A 19,198-nucleotide genomic window follows, 5' to 3' on the forward strand; every position below is an offset into this window, starting at 1 on the left:
AGTAAATACCTGGGTATATAAACCTGGGTACTAAGTGCAAAGATGATGGAAATGAATCACAATAAACAGAGCAGGTATGCAGTGCTGGGAACCATGAAATAGTAGGAGCACCACATAATGGGCACAGCAGGTGTACAGACCCAGTACTTTTTTCTTTCCAGTATTGTATATATATAAATGCTCTGTGATCCTTTTTTTAAATTTATTGTCTGTATGGCTTATTATTATTAAAAGCAGGGACAGTGGACAAAGTGCAGGGACATGTAGTAATCAACTACATGTCACTTGACTGTAAATGGCCAAATATTTGTAAATGGATGCTGTGACACTATGTATGCTGCTGCCAATTGTTGTTTGACGTTCTTCAAATCTTTGTTTTATAGAAAAAAATTCTAAAATTACCTTAACAATCACGGTTATTGTTGTGATCATTGTCTTCATCCTACTCCTCGCCAGCATAGTGATTGTTGTTGTCATCAAGAAGAAAGGCGTCCCATCACAACCCCCTAGGAGCATGTGGCCAGTGATGGACCCACCTGAAGCAGGTATGGTGACCATTTGTGACTAAAACAAACCTACACAATAAACAGCTAAACATAAAAAAATCAGCTGTCTGAATGTCTTAGCCTTTGCAGAATGCAGCATAATCTCCAGGTACAGGTGTGCTTTGTGACATGTAAACCACTTCCTTTGTGCACACTTCTCCTTTTAAAGAGCCCAGGTATTGGTCAGGAAGCCTACTAATCACAGTAATGGATGGCTCACTTCACACCTATACATTGTAGCTTTCTAATATAACTTATAGTAACAAGGATTTATGTGGATGTGCTAAACAAATTAGTTAATAAAGCATACAGGTAGGTGACACAAGAACATGACTTCTGTCTGTTACAGGTAAAATGACCCAGTGCCAGGGTGCTTCTGCAAAGGGCCCTAATAAGAGAACTGTGTACAGCAAATTATAACTATTCACTTAGTGACTGACATAATGGTTAGCACACTTACTTAGAATGCTAATAAAGGTGCTACTGTAGGTAGCAACTTTCTTAACACCATAACAGATTGATTAGATTGGTAACACTCCCTCTGCGATTTCATTCACTTCCCCTTCAGTTATAGCTTACTGCTTATTTACTTTCTGGTTGCTAATAATGTATGAATTAATGAATTACATTGGATGGTGCACATGCAGGCACACTCTGGCTGCTGTAGATGTCTTGCTGTTTCAGCTGAATTCCCAGTTAAGCTGATTTTTTTGGCTTGGCCTGTGCAGGGTGAAGAAGAGGTTGCAGCATGGTACCTCATAGGGCTTGGCAAGGTTTACTCACTAGAATGTTTGTTCTTGGTAGTATTGTCTAAAGAGCAAAAGCAAACCTAAGATTGTCTCCCCATTTAGCTGAAAACAACCAGATTGAATGATTTTATCTTTCAATTGTTTTTTTTCCAGGACCTGCAAGAAACACAGCTGCTTACGAGGATGTATGTTATGCCAAACTTGCATATGGAATAAAAAAGTGAGTAGGAATGGCCATATCAGAGGTCTCTGGTGGTAGGTCAGCTTCATATAATAAAATAATTCAAAGTAGATATCCATTTAATATGGGCCTGTTTGATAAGAAAAAAAAAATATAAATAAATGAATAAATCTATATATTTTTTTTTTTTTTTTTTAAAAAAAAAAAAAAAAAAAAAAAAAAAAAAAAAAAATTTTTTTTTTTTTTTTTTTTTTGGGGGGGGGGGGCCAGGTTATGTCCCTTTCAAAAATAAATTATTGGCACGAAGCATGCCAATGTTATTTAAAGAGCCCAGGTATGGTTCAGGAAGTCTTCCAAATCGTAGTAATGGATGGGTCACTTCCCACCTATACATTGCAGCCCTTTGATACAACTTGTAGGAATGGGAAGCGATGGGGTTATGCAAAACACATTAGGTAATGTTAAGCATAAAGGTAGGGGACACAAGAACATGATCTCTGTCTGTGTCAGGTAAAATTACCCAGTGCCAGGGGGCTTCACTCATTTTTTTTGTTACAATTATTGTATTTAACATTTTCAAAATAGAATACACATTGTTCTGTACAAATTACCTTAACATAGAAAGCCACAAATAAGTACAAAATATTTAGTACTTGTGCCAAAATGGCACACGTCAAAATTGAATAAAAAAAAAAAAAAAACATTAAAAACAAACATTTTCAAATTATTCCCATAAAACAGGAAAAAAAAAAACTTGTCAATGGCTAAGTAAAAAAAGAAATGAAAAATATCTGCATAAGAGTCTGCTGAAGGGAAGGAATGAGTTCATTAGAATTAAGCATCAGTTAAATAGGAATACTGAAAAAACATTCAATTCAAAATTAAAGTTTATTATATTAACTGCACATTTCCTTATTTTTTATCTGTTTTCTTTCTTCTTGTTGTAGCTCTTTTACCTAGAGACACTGAAAATGTAAGTACATGACATTCACTAAGCTATTAAGTGTGTATATGAGAAAATAATCTCATGTAGAGGTTTCTCATGGCAGCTTAAATTAATTTATTTTTCCAAGTTACTGTATAGTGTGGAATAAATTAGAAAACTATGAATAAAAAATAGTTTTAATTTCCAAACAAAAGATGCAATCTATTCTCTTATATAATTTTTTGCCTTTAATGAACTTAGTGCTCCTTCCCACTAGTGTGTTGTAATGCATGCATTGGGGAAATGTAAAATACATGTGTTGATGAACCTGCACCATTGCTCTGGTTCTTAAAGAATTTGCACATTTTACAACCGGGGATAGTTAACCATTTACTGCTGCCCCTATAGTCTCTCTGTTGATTGCAGTGGGTGGGATAGTTCATGCAGCATCTCACCCAAGGAAGCTGTTGAGAGGCATGGGGAAGTGGTAACCGCACCACAACCTCACCCCCAATCTGAACATAGATTTAGACAACTGAGCAGTTGACATTGGACAGGTAAATATGTTAAAAGAAATCGATTGTGCCGACTGTGAAAGTAAAATACTTTTATGCACTATTTTCATTTGTTTCAAAATAACAATAAAAAAGGTCTCTATTATGTTTCTAAGCACCGTGTTCTATTTTTCTCCAGCACATTGTCTATTCTGAAATATACGCAAGAAGATGAAGATCACGCAGTCTATTGTCTGAATGGGGGCTCTAAATTAAAATTTGAACCAAGATTATGTATTGGGATGTACAAATTTGGAAACAAAAGCTTCAGTAAATTGTGACTGACCTGTCTATCAAACTGAATAAGCTATTGTTGTGTTCTGGCCAAAGCTGTCTAAAGAATCTTAGCTTCCCTTCATTCTCGGTTTTTCATTCAGTGGCACATAGCTAAAATTCTTTGAGCAGTTGTAGTCTGGTCATTAAAAAACTGAATAAAAGTCCAGAATTAGAGCACGTATTTATTTGCTCACAGTAATAATTTCAGAGCAGACTGAGCTGCTCATGCACATCTGAATTTAATGTCAACATGGCTGACAGGGCAGGATGAGAGATCGCTCATAAAATTGTATATCTGGCTATTGATAAAGTGGCACTGCCCGGTAGTTTTAAAGTCCTACCTGGTTCCCACATTCGAGCTGCGTTCTCCATCGATGCCCTGCTTCCCCTTGCAATGCTGGCCGGGTATCGGCAGGGTACACAGATGCCTGTCAGCATCTGCGCCCCGAGCGTGTATACGTTGGGGACGTGAGGGCAGGGGAAGCAGATGCTGGCTGGGCATCTACTCGAAAGCCTTAGGCTGGAGGGCGGAACTGTGGGGTTGGTAGGCAGGACCAGGAGGGTAATTTAACCTTCCTATGTAATCAGGGTAATTCACAGGCCATTTTCATATTTTTAAATTAATATAGGTACCACATAAATTTGTTTATTGCATCAAGGGTTTTTTACTTTTTCAGGATCCTAATGTAAACAAAATAAAACAAAAATAATTACTAATAATTAATGACCTTTGTGTTGTTAATGGTCATTTTTGACCCAGTTATAATAAAACATTATATAATAACAATTAGTGCCAAAACTGAAATCACACACACACTAAAATGCGACTATCAGCTCTCAGTCACAGAACATCACACTAACAGCCAGCTCTTTGCTCTCCCTCCTCTATTTAGGGCTTATATCTCAGGCTTCTTATGTGTAGCTAGACAGAACAAACAGGCATTCCAGACATGGAAGGAACTATTCAGTTAGTCTTGTTACTTGCAAAGCACACATCTCCTATTTGCAGATTGCAAAAATGCATAGAAGATATACAAAAAATAAAATTATGGATTATATCTTGGATGAAAATGAGACTGAGGATGCAGACCAGCATAGCGATACAGATGAACAGGTTTCTGAGATGGAAGACAAAGTAGAGTATCAACCAGAATTCACAGACACATCTGATGAGTCTGATGAGGAGACCACCACTACTGAAGCTGCTTCCATTACTTCTGAAACATTCAAATCCAAAAGTGGCAACATCTGTTGGAGTTCAGTACCTCCTGACGTATATGGCAGACGAGCTGCTGAAAATGTCTTTAAGATTACTCCTGGGATCACAAGGTTTGCTGTGACTATAGTAACTGACATCAAGACATGTTTTGAATTGTTCATGTCATTGTCACTAAAAAAAGGTCATAATTTCTATGACCAACCTTGAAGGAAAAAAAGTTCATGGGGACATGTGGAATGACGTTGATGAGGAATGCCTCAATGCTTATATTGGTATTCTTCTTGCTGGAGTGTACAGAACCTGTAATGAGGCCTGGGAAGCGTCATCGGGCAGAACAATTTTGCGGTCAACAATGTCACCTTTTTCCAACCTTTCGAATTGCTAGAGCAAAAGCTGACCACCTTTGCTCCCATCAGGGATGTCTGGGAGAGATGGGTGCAGCTACTTCCACTAATGTTTCACCCTGGGCCTCAGGTGCCAGTAGATAAACGTTTTGTTCCCTTCCGTGTAAAATGCTCCTTCTGGCAATACATGCCCAGTAATCCAGGCAAATATGGAAAAGGGTAGCCTGTGATGCAAAAACAAGCTATGTGTGGAATCTACAGATTTACACAGGCAAACCTGCAAATGACATCCCAGAGAAAAAAACAAGGAAAACATGTAGTCCTCAATTTGACTACTGGACTGCGGCATCACAATTAGGGATGAGCAAGCAAGTTTTTAAAACTCTATCTAGCGGTGAATTTGGCCGTTATTGCTTACGGAATTTTAAGTGAGAACGGCCGGTGTAAATTTGCCAATCTTTTTTTTAAGTGTTTTTTTAACCTCTAGTGCCGGGGAACACACATCTTCCCCATGAATGCGGCCGCATTCATTGAGAATATCTCTGGCACTAGAGGTTAATTAATGTGTGATATTTATGTCCACTTTTCACAAAGATGCATCTGTGTCATCTAGAAACCCCCCCAAAAAGCATATACTTATCCTGGATTACAATAAAAACAAAGGAGGAGTGGACAACCTGGACAAGCTGGACTGCCCCCTACATTTGTAAGCGAACAACCAGGAGATGGCCAATGGTTGTGTTTTATAACATCTTTATAACAGCGTTTGTGTTGAGGACCCACATCCACTTGGGGTGGAACTCAACCAAAAATAACAAGAGGAGAATGTTTCTTGAGGAGCTAGGAAATTCCCTCTAAAAACGAAAGGTATGCTATCAAAGAAAAGCCAAGTGGGTTACACCAAAAATACTAAAAGCAATCTTTTCATGGATAAGGAAGCCTAACAAGGTAACCAAAATGGATGAAAAATAAATGTTTTGAAGGTATTTTATGGCTGATTTAGGACACAGGTCAAAACCGACCAGTTAACATCATGCATAGTAACACTAAGCTAAGTATATAGAAAGGTTGAAATAATGAGTATTTTTAAATGTACTGCTTTTACATTAAAAAACACTCATTATTCAGACCACCAGGGAGGTTAAATTAATGCAACCCAACTCAAAGCAATATATATTGCTAATGTTCATTACTAGCTGTCCAATCTGTGGTTGTTCCACTTCCTTTTTCTTGTAACCTTTTTAAAGCAGATGATATTTTCAACATGTCCTTGTGTGTATTGCCTTTTACTGATGGTTTTGAGATGTAGCTTTACAGAGAGCAGGTGGAGAAATGTGTAGGCTGTGGGACATTATCATTGTCATCGTGGTATGCATGAATGTGTGTATTTGTGTGTGGTTTTGTATATATAGTTTAGTCTTCACAATATGCTTTTAGAACATAATGCTATTTAACCAATATAAAAAAATGACAAATTTTAGCAAATTATATTTAAACTACCTTTTAATTTCAGTACTGTATTTCATTTTAGATGAAATTTAAGTTATTCTATTTTCTTTCAGAAAAACATGATTATATTCGATTTCAATAAAATCCTAAGGTTGCTTACAAGTAAATTATAATTCATTAGTGGTCTTTAAATATTGCAACTAAAAGTTCTTGAAAAAAAGCTGAAAGATCTTTTGCAGATCCTAATGATAGAAGTTCAAGGTAACCTACCTTCCCTCCAACCAGTCTTTTTGGGGTCTATAAGGAAACCTTATAGACAATCTGCTTTTCCCAGTACTTTTACCACTACTACTCCTTGGGGAACAATGCACTCTCTAATGGTATATTTCTATGTTATGAAACTTCATATCTGCACATATCTGAAGGTGACTCAACTAGCAAATTATTATTGTGCAAACAATAATGTAAACAATAAAATAAAAACCTTTATTTAGATACAAGGCAAATTTCTGTTCGGTCATGTATGCTTCATTGTAATATTTGTTTTTTTTTTTTATAAATATAATGTTTAGATTGTTTTCTACAGCTTTTACCAAAACCAAATATTACCTCAATACAGTACCAATGGTAAGAGGACAGAGTGACCCTGACATGTGACATAAGTCTCAGACAGAAGACAAGAACTGCAGTTTGCTTTTTACAGAGATGACCGAGTGATACAGAATTCAGTTCGATTGCTTCGCAGCCCCTGTGTTACCCTTAATTTTCCAGTCTAGTGTTTCCATGCCTGTTTTTCTTGTTTGTTGTTCTGTGTTCCTCTGTGTCTGCAGTAATCCCTGTGTCTGCCATGTCACCTGTGCCTCCTGTCACTTCCAATGTCTTCTGTGTCCCCTGTGTCTGCAGTGGCCCCTGGGTAACCAGTGTCTATTTCCTGGATCTTTAGTTCTTGACCCCTGACTTGTTACTGACCTTTCTTGTTCATTACTTGCCTCAACCCTGGCCTTCCTTGACAATTCTCATGCCTACTAATTTGGTACCATGCATCATTCTGCCCAGCCTGGTGTGCCTCAAGTACACAACTTGGTGGTAACCAGCAGTGCAACATCCTTACCACTAAAGGTGCTGTAGAACACTTGGTTACTCACACCATTTTTGTGAAAGACGTAGCGCCCCCTCTGTTTTCCCAAGCGTGACATACACTATATTTCTACAACAACTCTAAAAATGCAAGTAGAGCAAAGGGGTATGATTTGCTAAGACTAAGACTGGAGAGGATACACCTAAAACAGGAAGTATTCACGTGTCTTATTTTATCACAAATCCTGAAATTGAGGATTTTTTCTTCTTTCCAGGATAGTGGGCCTGATTTATTAAAGCTCACCAAGACTAGAGAATATACACTTTCATCAGTGAAGTATTTCTTCAAAGTAATTTGCTATTTGCTAGCAAATATTTTGTGTCCTGGACCAGACCTTTTCCAGGTTTGCTGGATCACAAGGCAGGAGAGCAGTCGACAAGGCAGGAAAACAATTGGGAGTGATGAATAAATCACTCTCATCCTTTAACAAAAACATGTCTCTCTAGGACCTTCATTGCAGGAAAACAAGAATATCTGGACTTAAAACATTATCCTGTTTGCCCAGAACTATCCCCCATTCCCCTGCATACTTACCTTAATACCATAACCTGTCACAATCTTCACATCCTGTGGTTTAAATATTCTGAAAGAGGAGAAGCTTGAAATATGGCCCCATAGAACTCCATACTAATAGAAGGAAATATTATAACTGTATATACACAAAATAATGTCAACCTCCGCTATTACACAAATATTGAAATTTTTTATTTCTAAATTGGCCCTCACCCACTTGTCAGTCACAGGAGAATCCCAGGCCAGAAACCTCTGACTTCCCATTGTTGCCATTCTTACCCAACACATATACAGGAGACCTGGGGGAGCAGACTACAGGGTTATTTTATGTAAATTTAAGATGTTTTAACTTGTGTTTTAATTTTACACAATTAAAAAATATATATATATATATATATATATATATATATATTTTTTTTTTTTTTTTTCCTTAAGTCACTTGCGGAGGGCTATTTCATATATTTCAAAGTTCACAGTTTTTAGAAATGTACAGTAGAAGGTAACAGAATGTGGTTAATTTCACCGAAGAAGCATCACATCCGCATATTGTGCATAAAGCCCAAAAAACTACTAAATAAGGTATTGCACAACGGGACAGCTTTTGGGGTTATCGTCACAGTGTCTGATGAGTGTCTGTCTGGATCTGTATTGCTGGGATGTGTATATTCAGGCTAATAGGCTTCTCATAACCTAACATTCGCTAACTGACATCATTGTCAAGAAGAACTGTAGAATTTCCCCAACCTCTACTTATCAGATCAGGTATGATGTACAATTCTTGCTCTACTTGCCCTACATTCCTAATTAAATTTATTACATATGGTATAGTATACTATAGAGATATTTTGATATTATTTGTATTATATCATACAATGTTATTGTTACCTTTGTAACGGGGGTTGAGAGCTAATGTGCCAAAGAGTGCACCTTTTTATTTGGAAACAACATTCAAAGCAAAGATTACCCTTAACTTTGGAGATTTCTTCTTATTTTCTGCTTTTTTTCTGGAGCATGAAGTGAAGGGTTTTCTCTTTGCTCCGAAAATAAACAGATAGAAAGCTCCCATGGTTTTACAGTCTTCATTTTTTATTCACCACAAAAAAATGTTTTGGCTTTTAATATATAATGTAAATCATCTATAGAAGCCTCTTACAGCTCCAAATGTATTTTAAATGTTGTCAGTTTAATTTATATTTCAAATGATCATCGTTATTTTTTTCTTATGTCTGATACCACTGCAATCCACCAAAACCATCATATTATTTATTTATGTTAGGAAGTCTTAAGAACATTTTCTATATATATATGTCTTGTAGGAGGTTAATATAAGGTACATCTTTCTAGTTCCCTATTGTTTAAGATTGGTGGATGTGTTAAATAATTTATTTGGATTTTTTGAATTTCTGTATTTGATACTGAGTGTTACATTCTCAATCCTGGTGCTCCCTGTGAATATGTATCTGACTCGGCCTCACATGTGAGATCTTTGTAATGTTGCCCTTTTGTATTGTTACTAAATAATTTTTCTTTACAAGCTGTTTTTATTTAAACCAGGAAACACTCCTACTTGTGTTTCCTGAAGCGTGATGCCATTGGCATATGACAAAGGTTTGTGATATATAACTGTGATCTGATCACTTTGGTATTTAGGACTTTTCTGTTAATCAGTCTCGAAAAATCAAAATACCTCCTTTTTAAAGATTTAAAAGGAACCCTTGTAAGAAATTAACAAAAGTATGCTGTATGTTCTGTATGTTTACTGTCTGCCTTCCTTTGGGACACTTTCTTATTATTTTTCTTCTATGCTTGCAGTAGCCGATCTCTTGGTGTCCATGGTTCTTTTAAGACCGGTGTACATATATTCACTTCTGTGTAAATGCAAAAGCAAATAAAAGCTTGAAGCAACTGATATTGTCACTCTTACTTCTTACTCTCTCTAAAGCGCCGACGCCGTATTTCTGTGCATGCGGGTAATTCTGACTCATGCCGTGCCTATACTACAAAATCTTATCAGTTTTGCCCATCTCGCTGACCAATCAGAAAACAGCCTCTTAAGCATCCATGGTTATTTAGCTAGCTCAGACACCGCACTCTGCGTTCGTGCAACATGTCTCCACTAGTGCTGAACCTCTAGCTTCTGAGCTAGTTCCTCTACACCTGTTGGGTAATTCAGTGCTTCCTCTGACCAGCTCCTATGCTAAACCCTTGTTTCCCAGTCTGTTGTTTCCAGCCTATTTTCTTGTGCTGTTCCATTGTTCCTCTCTGTCTGTGGATATTCCTGTGTCACCTGTGCCACCTGTTGCTTCCAGGGTCTCCTGTGTTCCCTGTGTCTGCAGTGACCCCTGTGTCACTGGCTGTGTTACCCCTGTGTTACATTGATTTCCTGGATCTCTGGTATTTGACCTGTGGCTTGTTACCTGACCTTTCTTGCTTGCTGCCTGCCCTGACCCTGGCCTTCTTTGACTATTCTTCTGCTTAGTGATTTGATACCATGTATCTTGCTGCCCAACCTTGTGTGCCCAAGGACTGTAACCTGGAGGTAACTAGCAGCGCATCATACTCACCACTAGTGGCACCAGAGAGCTTAGACTTGCTGCTTAGACCATGCGCCTTGGCCCTTCTCAGGGCTCACACAACTTTTGTGCAAGCCGTAGCACCTTCTAGTGGCTCTGTCTCCCCTAGCATGACAGTTATGGGTTCAGAAAGTGGCCAAAAGCAGCAAAAGTAATTTAACTGTGAAGCATCTAAAACTGATTTCCAATACAAAATGAATGAATTTAAAAGCATAATACGTTTGCATGTCTACAAAAGCATTTATAGTATTTTATATACATATTTATTAACTGCAATTTTCTTTGGCATAGAGTCAGCATTGTATAATATGGGCAGTACAATGTATAGACTGCATCTTATGAGTCAGCTCATATTCTTCATTGGTGAGTAGTAATATATACTTATATTTTAAATACCCCAGCAATGTTTATGTTTTCCATAACACTTTTATTTCCCACAGTAATAGTTAACGCTTCATATATTATAAAAAAAAAAAAATTAAAAAAACATTTTTTTTTATATATTCTGTTAATATGACTGTTTGTATATGACTTTACAATAATAACATAATCTTCTATTTGCATAATTTGCATCTTTGCTGAATATACTTCAGTGGAAATTTGGGAGAAATTTAACTCCCCCTTTCTGTAGTTTCTCCAATGTCTCTGAACTTATGGTAAAGTAGGGTAGATTGGGTTGAGATCTGGCAGTTATACTGGCCAGTGGTTCAAGGACAATACTCGATCTTCCTTCCTCATAGTTTGGCATAGCTGGTTAATTAACCTAGGATACTTTTTCTCCTGTATAATATTTGCAGTGATTACGTTTTGACCACATTCTGGTGACATGACATTGTTACTTTCAATTTACTTATTTCTGTCACTTAATGTAAATCTCCTACCTTACTCCCAGCATGGTAATCCTAGAGCAAGTTCTCTAATATATACAGTATATATAAATATATACATATATGTTGTAAGGGATCAATATCAAATGGAAGGATGACAGTGAGGCAACTCAACCATTGCTGTATTCCTGGCCTGGTGTTCTGCTATGAGCTTAAAGTAGTGCAGGGACAGGAACTTTCAAGTTACCCTTGCTCTCTGTTGGGATCAGTTTTCAGCTCAGGTAGGTCACTAGCTGCTCTTCTCGATTTACTATTTTGGACAAAATCACTCCATGCCTACTTCTGAGGCATCTGTTTTAGCCAAGAACTCTCTATTACAGTCGGGGGCAATAAGTACTCGGCACTTGCATAACACTGTGTTTAGGTCTTGGAAAACGTCTTCTGCCTCCCAGGACCAAACAATTGTCCCTGTTTTTTGCCCTTTTGTAAGATTGTTAGTGGGGTTACTAAGGTTTCAAAGTTAGGTACAAACATAGGCTAATACCCCACAGTGCCTTGAAAGGCTCTCAACTGCTTTTTGTTCCTGTGATGGGGCCACTCCTGAATAACCACCACTATTTAAAACAGGGGCTTGGCAAGCCCTCTCCCAATGACATGATGTGACCCCACAGAGCGGGTCTCCTCCAACCCTAATACACACTTTTTTGGTTTGGCCTTTAGACCAGCCTTCAAAATCAATTACAGTACCCATCTAGGCACTTCTACAGTCTGGACTAAAAATGAGCACATCATCCAGGTAGGACGAAGCATGGCTTCAGTATGCGGTCTATCATTCCCTGGAAGTAGGCAGGGGCCCAGTGCAATCCAAACCTTAACCCCATGTATTGTCAATGGCCACTTGACGAGGAGAAAGTGATTTTCTCTATGGTCTCCTCAGTTAAGAGTACCCGCCAGTAATCCTTGGTGAGGTCTAGGGTAGTGATGTACCTGGCTGGTCCTAGCCTCTCCATGAGCTCATTCACCCTGGGCATGGGGGAAGCATCATAATTGTCATGTTTTATAATATTCATGGTTTATATTATTTGATAGACTAGGCCGGTCTGAGAATATTTGCCTGTTTCGAATCAGGAACTCCCTTACTTCCTGTTTCTTCCTGATTCTGAAACTCCTGAGGTCTCTACAATTGCAGCTGTGGGGTGGGCAGATAAAGCTTCTCGCTCCTACCAGGGCTTATTCAGGTGTACATGACTTACTCACCAAAAAATTACTTCCCCCCTGTAGGATCCAAGACCAACACTCGCTCACCAGGTTGGAATCTCTGGACATGAGCACAGATCTAATATATACACTACTTTGAGCTTCCTCAGCCTTTTCCACAAGGGGACAGCCTCAGGGTACCGAGTTGATGGCCCCAAAGCAGACCTAACTGGCCCTACCAGCCCCATTCCAATATAGTACCTAAATTACTGGCAATGGCACCAATGAGCTGCAGAAGTGGGGCATCAGAGGTGAAATTTGACAGGTGGCACACGAATCACAAAAACTCTTTATCTCAGTATGCACCCCGGGTCAAAAGAACCGCTGTAAAACATGGTCTATGGTTTTGTCATATGCCAGGTTTTCTCTACGCCATTCTAGTTCTATTTTTATTCTATTTTAAATGGACTGCAACATAACAGCACAGTGCACACATTGTCTGATGCTGCGGCACTTTTTCCCTCTATCTTTGCAAAAGTTAGTTCAGCTTAACAGGTAGGTAATGCCATTTTTATATCTGGTTAACAATTAATACCTTGCAGGATCTACAACAAGACCTGTGGTGATCTTCAAACCAAACTGGAATAAGATCTTTGTAGGAGAGTCTATAACAATGAGCTGTTATGTGGAGCCTGCTGCATCATACCATGAATGGTACCATAATAACCAGCTGGTATCTTCATCAAAGGACTATGCCATTTCATATGCATTGACAGGAGACAATGGGGATTACTGGTGTTTAGACAGCATTGGTGGTACAAGTGAAAAGATCACACTAAATGTTACCTATGGTAAGTTGATTGTTTTAATATGTTATATATGTAAACTGGTTGGCCTTTATGTTGTCACCTAACTTATCAATTGTACAGAGGGATTAGCACATATCAGGATACTGTGGGACATTTGCAAAGATCATTTATTATGTGACAATCATAACTCAAAAACAGCCTCACTTCAGCTTAGCATAAACCAAAACAGTTTGGTCCAGCAACGCAAAATAGCTTACTTCAGCAATAAGTCCCAGATGATCTGCAAAGCTAAGTCCTGCCGCGCAAGCTGCAGCATCAGGATTGGACTTGGTACTTACAGGTAGAAAGTGTTGCAGCTTCACAGCCTTCGTTCCAAACGTGGAGAAGACAAAGAAGAAGAAATAAAAGACAGGCTTTTGTGGGGCCAAATGGAAATTTGATAAAAAATGTTTAAACTTTATTTGTAATAAACATCCTAAAAGCTAGACAGAGACCACCTATGCTAGCCTTAGCTTAACATAGGAGTACTGTTCTAGCATCAAATGGTTTGTTTAAATAAAATTTCGGCAATGTTTATGCGTACAAGGTTGGATTTCCCTTCCTGACGCGTTTTGCCTCGTGGGGCTTCCACAGGGGGTTGGGAGATTGTAATTGGATTGTTGAAACCTTGAACTTGGGAAGAGGTTGAATAGTCCCTCTATCTGGACGGCTGCCAGAGGTCACTTATGCTATTACTAACCCCTATCTTCTAAAACAAACCCCTATTCTTACACCAAAAAAAACCATCTTTTTCTCTACAAAGACTTGGATATTCTGGTTTACTCACAAGAGCCTTCCAGCAGACCTTTCACCTTTCACTGCTTTCCAGCAGACCTTTCACATCCATCTTTTCTTTCTCTCCTCCATGTAATCTACAGGCCGGGTCTTCGAGAGTGAACTCTCTTACCAAACCAATATAGATTTTGGGCTACTCTCTTTGGTGCCACCCTTTCTCTTTACTTTTCTCCAAACAACATGGGCTGCTCAGTCCTGGTCCATTGAGCTTTAATGCCTGCTCTTAGTGAGACTGACACCCCAATTTCCTGGCAACCCCAGACATACCTGTTAGGCCAGTGTAAAATCCTGGTCTGTACTGCAGTGGGATAGGAATCCTTCTAAAATAAGTGACCTCTTTTCAGAGGGATCACGACCAAAGGAAGTGAGAAATGTTTCTACCTTCCTGGACCCGCCCTTGACATCTGGTACAATATATGTATTCTTAGTTGATGACTTGTATCATCAGACTATGTTATATATTGTTTTATAATTGGGCAGTGTGGATTACCATGAATGCCATTGCTTTTCATTGTTTGGTTCTAGTCATGGCTTCATCTACAAAGAGTATGAATGCTTCCCTGTGCCGTCCTAGCCTAAAACGCATGATACATCATTTTCATACAGGAATGAGCCACCACAGAGTTTAGATCCTAAACACAATGAGAATTTTTGGGATGTGCTGGAGAAGACTTCATGCAGTGCTCGAACTCTCCCAACATCAATACAAGATCTGTTCGTGACAAGTTCATCAAAACAATAACATGGAAAATACTTACTGTAATCAAAGCTATAGACGGTCCAAGGAACTAACAGAGTGTGTGAATTGTTGTGACTTGTTTGGCCAGGCAGAATATAAAGCACATAAGTATATTGAATGATTTTGGTGGTCCGCAGCTCTGGCCGGTGCAACCCCTAAGCGGGGTTAAAAGAATGCCCCTGCTTGGGGGGGGTGCACCGCCCAGAGTCACAGACCATACCATCCGTATAGATCACAGGCTCAGGGTTGTGTCCCGCTCACTCTCCCAGGCTCGGACCTGCAATGAAGAGAGTAGGCAGATTGTGGCATCATGACCTGACTCAGGGGGAAGTTTCTTCCCCTTTGAGTGACACACAGCTTTAAATTTAGTGGTCCATGAGCTCCAAAACGTTGGCAACTAGTGTTGGCCGAATAGGTCACTATTCGATTCGACCGATATTCGTCCGAATAATGCATTATTATTCGGGTCGTCGAACATTGAATTCGAACACCATTAAAGTCAATGGGAGGAAAAATTCGGGTTTTTTTTCAGCACTGTGTAGAGCTTCTACAGCCTCCAAACAGGTGTAAAAAGATACATTATAAAAGGATACATAAAAAGATACATTATAAAAAGATACATAACACTATTACATACCCCTGTACTTCACATGAATATTAAAGAGCACCTGTCAAATCAATTTTAGGCTAAAGCTAAGTATACACTTCCAATAATTATTGTTAGAAAATGAACAATTACGACCGATCAACGATTATGCAAGATTATACCTGGACAATCATATTGTGCACAATTCTGTACATGCTGTAACAATATGATCGTTCAAATATAATCCACCAACAGCAATGACATTATGATTCATAATGTCATTGTTGGATAACCTGTAAAAAATAAAAAATGAACAAGTTAAAATAAAAACACATACGATATAAATAATTTAAGAAAAAAAATTTTTTTTTTTCCTCTCGAATTTTTGCTGTCGATTACAGTGTTTTTCGGGTCGGGTCTACCCGAATTCGAACAGCCATATTCGGATCAAATATAGGGACAACCCGAATTTGAACATCAACACTATTGGCAACCACTGTTCTAGAATATACATTTGCTGCTCTGAGGTTTTAGAAACTGGAAATATTGTGTCTATTTATACATTTATTTACCCAAAATTGACCCAGATTTGACCGGCTGTTTTTTTCAATTAGAAAATGTGTAAATCAGTCACACATTACATCAATTTCTAATTTGGCAATGTGAAAAGTGGATTGATTTTGGATATAAGTTGGAGAAATCTTGCATGAAAGTATTTATAAACATATCCCATGGTTAACCACAATATTTAAGTATATATTGTTAAAACGACATTTCGGAAGCTCATCCAGTCAGACTGCTGTACATACTTTGGCAGATGCATTCAATATGGTATTTAAAAATGGTGTTTCTATCCTATCAAAACCATGAGTTCACATCAATGCTCATGGATTCACCAGATATCATGTTATTTTTGTAGGTCCGGTCATCCTTCAGGCTCCGCTCTATGTATATGAAGGTGATGATGTGTCTCTCCGATGTCACAGTCCACAGGGACGTTCTACAAGACAGACATCATTCTACAGGAACAATCAGATAATCCAGACATTGGCCACCGACCCCGATGTACTGCCTATAAAATACACAGACCTGACAGACACCTACAGATGTACAAAACATGTCCTGACTACTATCACAGATACTCACAGTGCTGAGACCAATATTTCTTACACAGGTAAACCTCAGTAAGTGATCTTAGATTTGTAATTTACAAAGAATTTTGCAGTAGAGGTTATTAGAAAATTTCTACAAGGTTGTTTTTTTGCCACAGAAGTCAAACTTTTACAAATGGCTAATTTTTACAATAAAACATAAGGCTGCTGATTTTTTAAGATACTTGCAAAGCCAGAGGGGCCAACTGGAACTAAGTGGCATTTTGTGTATTCAAACATACCTCCCTTTCCAACAGACCCCCCCTCCCCCAGCATCCATATGTGCACATCCCCTAGTTTTATAATTCAGGAGTAATCCCACAATATTTTATCATTTTATATCATTACATAAATAACATACACCACTTTAATGTGTTTCAGCCATGGATTTGTGTTTTGTCACAATGTAAAAACTCAGCTGCAGCAGTAAGTGTTTCTTTATATTATAGGATAACACATTTTATTAGTTTGAATTTGTGAATAAAAGTGACATATTAAGAGGTATATTGCCAAATGACTTTGGACACAAACCTAGTCTATATTAAAGTATTAATATCATTTTGAACTATATTACCCTCCTGTAAGCTTTAAAATGCATTTCCTCCCTATAATTTACCTTACAGAAAATTCACATCTTATACTTATTTTGACAATACTATGTTCAGGGCTTTGTAATAAATACATTTTACAAATTTGATTTTGAGGAAAATTTAGCATTTTTAGGGGAAAATTTTGTTTTAAAGTTCTTTTTTTTATTACTCCTACCATTATTAACAGTCAGGGATATTAACCATTAACCTTCTGGGCGGTTCATTTCTGTCTGGATTATTATGTCTAAAAGCGGTACATTGTTTTTCACGAAATATAATTTTACAGAATAATATAATAGTATGAGTATGAAAAGTTTAAAACACAAAATCATGTCAAAGCATTAAATTAAATTAAAAAAAAATTAAAATGTAAAATTTAAAAATAAATAAATAAATATACTCATACTATTTTATTATACTGTAAAATGAATGTTCATGAAAGACAATGCATTGCTTTTAATCATAAAGCCACTGCATTGCATTCTATACAGGTATTTTGTATTTAATGCAATACAAATAGATTTGAATTTCCCGCCACGCCCCGCCTGCAACGTGGGCACGCACCAACATCACCGGGAACTCCCCAGTAACTCATCGACTGCAGAGGAAGCCGGCCGGAGGAAGAAAGAAGATGGACATCGCAGAGCAGGACGATGCAGGACACAGGCAGATTAGGTAAGACTTGATTTACTATTACTTCCCAAAGGTTTATCTACCCCAAGTGTGACTCAGGGTTACAGCTTTTAGCATCTTTTTTCTACCCTGAGTAACACTCGGGGTTACCGCCCAGGAAGTTAATAATAATTTATACATTTTTATCTGTTCATTTCTAATTCTGTATATTGTCTCACAGGAATTTATGGGAGTATGCGAGTGACCTTCCAACCAAACTGGAACAAGTTACTTACAGGAGAGTCTATAACAATGATCTGCCATGGAGAAAGTCATCTGACTTATCACTGGTTCCATAATGATGTGATGGTAGCAGAAGAACTGAGCTATACAATCACATCTGCCCAGGTTGGACACAGCGGGATCTACCAATGCCAGACTAATCTTGGTGAAAGTGCAAAATTCAGGCTGGATGTCAGTGATGGTGAGCTGATCATTTTTGTTTCTTTCAAGTAACAAGAAGTGTTCTCTTGCACCAGTAGCTACGCGTCAAATGGAGACAGGAAGCATGGGGCACAGAGTGGCAGAGATGCCAGAAGTCCTGGACAGGTGATGTGGGCCATAGGCAGAATGGACAGGGAGCAGAACAGCATGCATTATTGGATGTGTTCTCACAGTGCATATATGTAAAGGGTCTCCTCCATAAAATGTACTATCATTGATATTGAAAAGTTTTATAAACAACAAAGTACATTAAAAGTAGAGAAAAGTACAGAAATCATTTGAAGAAAGGTAACCGGTTCAGAAGGTATTACTGTATTTATGTAGACATGTATTTATGTATTTATGGTGCTGAAGCGCTGGTGTTGGTGCTGCTCTCAGCATCATTGAAAAACGCCCACAAAAGAAAAAGAGGAAAAGGAACATATGTGTTATCTGATCAGATTACCAAGGTAAGCACTAGGCACAAATACATCTAATTGAGCTGTTGACTTCAGTTATCTGAAATTAATTGCATGGTTTGGGTTGCTGCAATCTTTATATCATGATTTATTATCTTTATAATCAAATAATTATTTTGTATTGCAGGTCCTCTCATCCTGCAGGCTCCTTTCTTTGTATATAAGGCGAGAGATGTACTTCTGAGGTGTCACAGCCGCCCCGAGTATTCTGTACATGGGACAACATTCTACAAAACTAATAATGCCATTTTTAGATCATTCCATGATCCTAGCACAGCTATTATTTCTGGAAATTCTGATGTGTCTGGAAGATACAGATGTGAGAGAATATTATCCCGGGGTGAATATGTACTATACACAGATGAAGCATCCATACATGTCAAAGGTAACTTCTTATCATGTTGTATCATGGCAAAGTAACCTTA

The 19,198-nt window shown here is 38.1% G+C and overlaps 1 long non-coding RNA gene across 1 annotated transcript; it reads left to right on the forward strand.

Moving 5' to 3' along the window:
* The first annotated feature begins 413 nt into the window (after nt 1-413).
* Nucleotides 414-3,683, forward strand: LOC140342206 (uncharacterized). Its single transcript, XR_011923014.1, has 4 exons — nt 414-545; nt 1,448-1,514; nt 2,423-2,448; nt 3,094-3,683. It is a non-coding gene; the product is annotated as an uncharacterized lncRNA (long non-coding RNA).
* The last annotated feature ends 15,515 nt before the right edge of the window (nt 3,684-19,198 follow it).

The sequence above is a fragment of the Pyxicephalus adspersus genome, chromosome 12, assembly GCF_032062135.1.
Source record: "Pyxicephalus adspersus chromosome 12, UCB_Pads_2.0, whole genome shotgun sequence".
NCBI lineage: Eukaryota > Metazoa > Chordata > Amphibia > Anura > Pyxicephalidae > Pyxicephalus > Pyxicephalus adspersus.